The following is a 5,887-nucleotide window of genomic DNA, read 5'->3' as shown; positions in this document are numbered from 1 at the left end:
CCAGCCCAGCTGAGAGAAGTGGAGAGGAGATGAGGTGTGAAGAGAACCTGAGAGGCTTTTGCCTGAGCTGGTTGTAAAGAATTTCTTGTGAGAGGAACGGCTGCAGATGCCAAGGTCAGTTCAGAAGGAGGGGGAGGAGTAATGCGGCTCCTGGCCAAGATTCCCCTGCAGCCCATGGTGAAGACCATGGTGGAGCAGGTTGTCCCCCTGCAGCCCATGGAGGTCCACGGAGGGGCAGAGATCCCCCTGCAGCCCATGGAGGTCCATGGAGGAGCAGAGATCCCCCTGCAGCCCATGGAGGACCCCACGCCAGAGCAGGTGGAGGCCTGAAGGAGGCTGTGGCCCGTGGAGGGCCCGCCGGGACAGCCGTTCTGGAGGGACTGCACCCCGTGGAAGAGATGACCCACGCCGGAGGAGTTTCACGAAGGACTGTGGCCCGTGGGAGGGACCCCACGATGGAGCAGGGGAGGAATGCGAGGAGTTCTTCCCCTGACGATGAAGTAGCGGCATGAAACAGCGTGTGATGAACTGACCGCAACCCCCATTCCCTCTTCCCGCCTCTGCCGCTCAGGGGGTGGAAGGTGGTAGAGATAATGTTAAGCTTGGGAAGAGGGAGGGGTGGGGGGAGGTTATCTTGTTCTCTGTCTCATTCTCCTGCTAGTTTTAGAAATAAATCCATAGTTTTCCCCAAGTCGAGTCTGTTTTGCCCATGACGGTAACTTTAAGGATTTCTCCCCGTCCTTATCTCAAACCTCGAGCCGTTTTTCTTATATCATCTCCCCCTATTCTCTCGGAGGGTGGGGGGAGCGAGAGAGAGACTGCGTGGTCTGGTCCCCATCGGGGCTGAACTACGACATTGTTAAACCAATGTCTATAACTTCTAAAGGTGAGAAGTCATGAGATTAGTACCCAGAGTTATGTGATCACCTTAGTTAAAGAGAGGTTTAGTCTGAATGGCAAACAAATGTTTTTATTCACCTACTTTTTTTTTCCAGATGCCCTGTTTTTTTATTCAATCATATCTCTGCAACTCCAGGAGATAAAAACTTAGATGAAAAATTAAAGTTACTTTTCTAACATGGAGATACTTGGTAGTTCCTGGGCAGCATCAAAGAATTATCTTTAAAATCATGAGATTTGCAATAAAATCATTTCTGCCTGGGTAGGAGAGTGTGTATATTTTATATCCTAAGGTACAACAGTAAAATATTTCAAGAAGAAAATAAATGTAATGTATTCATAATTGCTAATGTGATTGAGAATGTACATTTAAGAAATGTAATGGCATAAACCTGGAGAAATCTAATTCTGAAAGGAAGCTGTCTAAATTTAGAGTGATGTAGTACTAATTAATCCATTTAGCATTCCATGCTGGTTTCAGCCCAAGGAATGACTAAACAGAGGACTGTCCCTGGCTTAGGAGGAGCAAGGAAAATGAAAGAGGTTGGATTTTTTTTTTTTTTTTTTTTTTTGCTGTCAAGTCAAAGCAGTTCATCTCTGATCATCTCAGTGACAGAGGTATTTTTTCCAGGTCGATTTGCACTAGCTCGGTTTGGATGGAAATGCTTTCTAGCAAGGTGAAGGCTAAACTTGTTGGTTTTCTTGCAAGTAAAAGCCATGTCTGCTTCAGTGAGGGTTTTATTTGCATCAGGTCAGCAAGACAGAGCCCTGAAATGATCAAAGGGATAGAGATTTCCATCTACTACGTAGTGGTGTGTACATATACATATATGTGTGTACACATAGGTATAATCCAGGGACTAATCAAAGTCTGCTGGAGCCAAGCCATGCCAAATATTTCCATCAATGCAATGAGCTTGCGATGAAGATCTCCAGTTACCTGCTCAAAACCTTCTTGTGGTCCTTACGTTGCACAAGGGAGAGTGTCACATCAAGGCTTCAAAAGGGGTGGGATGAGATTTTCCCTCCAAAGAGGGGCCACTGCTCTATTCTCCAGGCCCAGAAGGGGGTTGGCTGAGTTTTATCTTCCCAGAGGAGAGAGGCAGTAAAGTCACATGATGTTGGCACGGGGAGGATGGGATCTGGCAAAGCGTCTGCATCACAGTAACATCAGGGAAGCTCCAAGTCCATGCCGTCTTCTTCGAAGAGTGGGCAAAGGATTAGAGGTTTTAGGAGTTCCGCTCTCAGTCCTTATTCCCATGAAAAAAAAATAAAAATTAAGCAAGAGGGAAGAGTCACTGGGACGATGGGACATAAAAAGGGACAGAACCCAAATCCACCAATAATCCTGGTCTTTAAATCCTGACAGCTTCCATATAAACAATGCAGCAGGGACATTCTTGTTGTTGAAATTAGTGGACATCAATGAATTCTTCTCAACTGAATGGCGTCAGGTCCCAGCCTTTTTACTTTCTGGAGGGCTGTCAAAAATTCAGCCTGTTGTTTAATTATTTTTGTTCTTATTACTTATTTTCAGCCTGTATTTCCTTTCCCCTTCTCCCTATGAGAAGCCTTGTAATTGTCTTCAAAACCTACTTAAAGTCTGAACCAAGAATCACAGAATCATTTAGGCTGGAAAAGATGATTGAGCCCAACCATTAACCTCACACTGCCAAGCCCACCTCTAGACCATGTCCCTAAGCACCACATCCACACGTCTTTTAAGTGTCTCCAGGGATGGTGACTCCACCACCTCCCTGGACAGCCTGTTTTCAGTGCTGGACAAACCTTTTGGTGAAGAAATTTTTCATAGTATCCAATCTAAACCTCCCTTGGTGCAACTTGAGGCCATCTCATCTTATCCTATCGCTTGTTACTTGGGAGAGGAGACTGAAGAAGGTGATGCAATGCTGAAATCTCATACAGCTCTTATATAAATATAGCTTCATTCTCCACAAAGGATGCAGTGAAAAGTCACAGTATTTGGCAGCTGTGGCCAGCATCACTGCTTGCTGGTCCCTGCTACTCTGCAACCAGACCTAAAAGACTCTCCAGACTTCTTTATCATTGCTGTTATGAAGGAAGGAGTTGAAGTGCAGGATTGAAGGGTAATACATCTTTTAGTGTCTTGGCATAGAGAGCAGGGACTGTGGAGACTTCAGAGACAGAACTGTCACCTGAATTAAAGTATTAGGTGTCAAGGGGCATTACGCTGAGATATTGGGGACAAGGACATTGTTCTTTCCATGTTGGTCAGACATATATTACCGTGGGGCTCTGGTCCAGGCACGCGGAAAGAGGACGTGAATAGCAATCGGGCTACACTTGAGTTGTCACTGCGGCTTTATAGGAGATGCCACGCCGTGAAATAAACTCCTTCTTGGGTCCAGGTGAACACTCAAAGTGTGAATAGTGAAAGTGAAAATACCCACTGGGAAGTCCTAGGACTGGGACCATATCGGATAGCGTGACAGGGAGGTCCCCTGGGGAACTGCGATGTTGGGATGCTCACTTGGGCATGGCCCTGCTAGCTTCTAAAAAGAAAAAGGCTTCTAAAACCAGAATATTTTACATGTATACATATATATATGACTCTGTACATATATACACACATCCATATCGCTCTGTTTGTATAAATACGGTATTTTTTCCATGTTAAGCCCTTACATACCCAGCTCTGCCTTCAGGTGCTATAAAGTGATGTGCCAAGGTTGGCCGAGCTCTGCCGGTTTGCAGCAGCTCAGGAATTCACCATTTGCATCTCCATGCGAGGGCTGCGGACATGAAGTCATAGGGGAAAGGGAGCAGCAGCCAACGCAGCTTCGCTTGCACAGATCCACTGGAATTACGTAATTACTTTCTTCAAGCTAAAAGTATTTCGAGTGTTTAATTGCCAGTGCTACATAACAATCTGGAGTAATTATATAATTAGCAAGAAATTGCAGCTCCCATTAGGTACTTAGAACAAGTCAAATTTAGGTTTGATTTTTTAAAAAGATGGGAAGTTGTGCACATGTGGGTTTTTGCATAACGATATGACCTCGAAGAAGTGAGAGAGTCGATTTTGTTCCTTTCTGTAAATGAACATTTCAGAATTCATTTAGAAAACAGTTTGAGTAAGACTTGGTTGAGAAGATTGAGAAATCTAGTGAAACTCTTGTTTAAAAAGTCCACTGGGCTTGTTTCCTCACCGGAAAGCTTGCCGGGATAGGTAATAATGGATTTCAATATCACTTTGAATGGAAAAAAAGAATTGGGCCAGCTCCAGGGACAAAGTCTTGCTAGGGAGAAAATGGGAGAAGAAACCAGATCTGACACGTGGATCATCGTTCTTCCCCTCTAATGGGAGCTGCCCTCTGACACAACGGTGTTATCTGGTACTTTATAACCAGGACTGGAAAAAAGGGCTATCGCATCTATGCCATATTGCTGATCCTGTTGTTCAAGTGATCAATGTTGCATTCATTAAAGCCATTGGAGTCTTGCCATATCTATCAGCCAAATTTCCTCCCCGAGTGAGCTCCCAACTCTCCCAACGCTAAACAATTTTATCGAAGAAACAATTGTGAGCCATTTGTACGTGCAGGCAGGGGGAAAAAAAATGCCAGTGCATTTTCCACCCAGATGTGTAAAATAAAGATCCTGCCTAACTAACCTCTTTTAACGTCTTGAGCGTGGCCTAGGAGATATAATTGATTTGGATTTCCTAAAAGCCGTTGCCAATTTCATCAGAAAGACGTCTTGTGCAGCTAAAACCCATCGGGAGCCGGGATGAAATAATGGAATGCTTAAGTAACTTATTACAGGCAGCAAGGAGAATTTGTAGCAGAAACTGGAGGCATGTCGTTCTGGTGCCAGGTCAGAGAAATCAGTTATTAAATTGATTTCATCTGGTGGCGATGTGAAAAACAAAGGTGCCAGACAAAGGAAGATGGGGCAAATGTAATATTCCTTTTGCGACACTGAGCCTCTGAATGGGGAGAGAGGAGAAAAATAATGGGAGAGGAAAAAAAAATGGCTTGAAGAGCTGCATGTGAAGACTGAGATTGCACTGCAAACTTTGGAAGCTCCGTTGTCACGTGGAAAAGTAATTTAATAGCCAGGGAGACAGATAGCTGTGTCTCAGCTGAACGCAGGGCTGAGCAAACCTCATTGATTTCCACGGAAAGCAGCAGTGGTCAGGGGCAGATCCTGCGCCGGGGTCGCAAAAATACCGAGTACCTTGGTGCGGTGATGGGGAGGAAAGCAGCACCCCATTGCCGTTTGGGTGGCATCAGCCCTTCGACCCATGAACATCCCTTGTGCTGCAGCGTGCGGTGGGGATGTGTCCGACCGGGGTTGGTGGTACCCAGGATGGGAGCTGCTGCCCTCATGCACCACGCAAGCAAATTTTACAGCTGCATTCTAACCAGAAAAAAAAAAACAAAAAAACACCACAAGGAAAAATAAATAAATTCTTGACAGGGACAAGGAATTTGATGGTGGCGATGGCAAAGTGGGGAATGGGTGTTGGAGATAACCGGTGTCACGCCGTAGCGGATGTAAATCCCTACAGTCGGGTCCGGCCGTTTACACTGCGAGGATCCAGCCCTTTGTTCCCCGCAGACTCCGGGATTAGTGGAAATGAAAGGGATAAAGAACAGACCTCATGAAGCTGCGATTCACCCGAACATTAATGTATGCGCATAAAAGGGACGGCCACCCGGGCCAGGCTGCGGAGAGAAAAGATGCTAAGGTCATTCAGGAGCAGATGTCACCTTAGCAGAAAACAAAGCAGTAAAATGAACAAGCCTCAATGGACCCGGCGCCTTTTCAGGCAGGCTCCAGAATTCGTGTTCCAGTAACAGAAATAAATGTACGGGGAAAATGCGTCTGTTTCTTTCTTTCTTTCACCGCAATAGAATCACGGACCTGCCTCTGTGCAGGAGCTACTTGAAATAAAGCTAGAACAACGCTTATCTCTGATCAGCACTCGGGATTTGCAATA

This window comes from Chlamydotis macqueenii, chromosome 3, assembly GCF_036417535.1.
Source record: "Chlamydotis macqueenii isolate bChlMac1 chromosome 3, bChlMac1.mat, whole genome shotgun sequence".
Lineage (NCBI taxonomy): Eukaryota > Metazoa > Chordata > Aves > Otidiformes > Otididae > Chlamydotis > Chlamydotis macqueenii.
Note: the sequence above shows the minus strand (reverse complement) of the source record.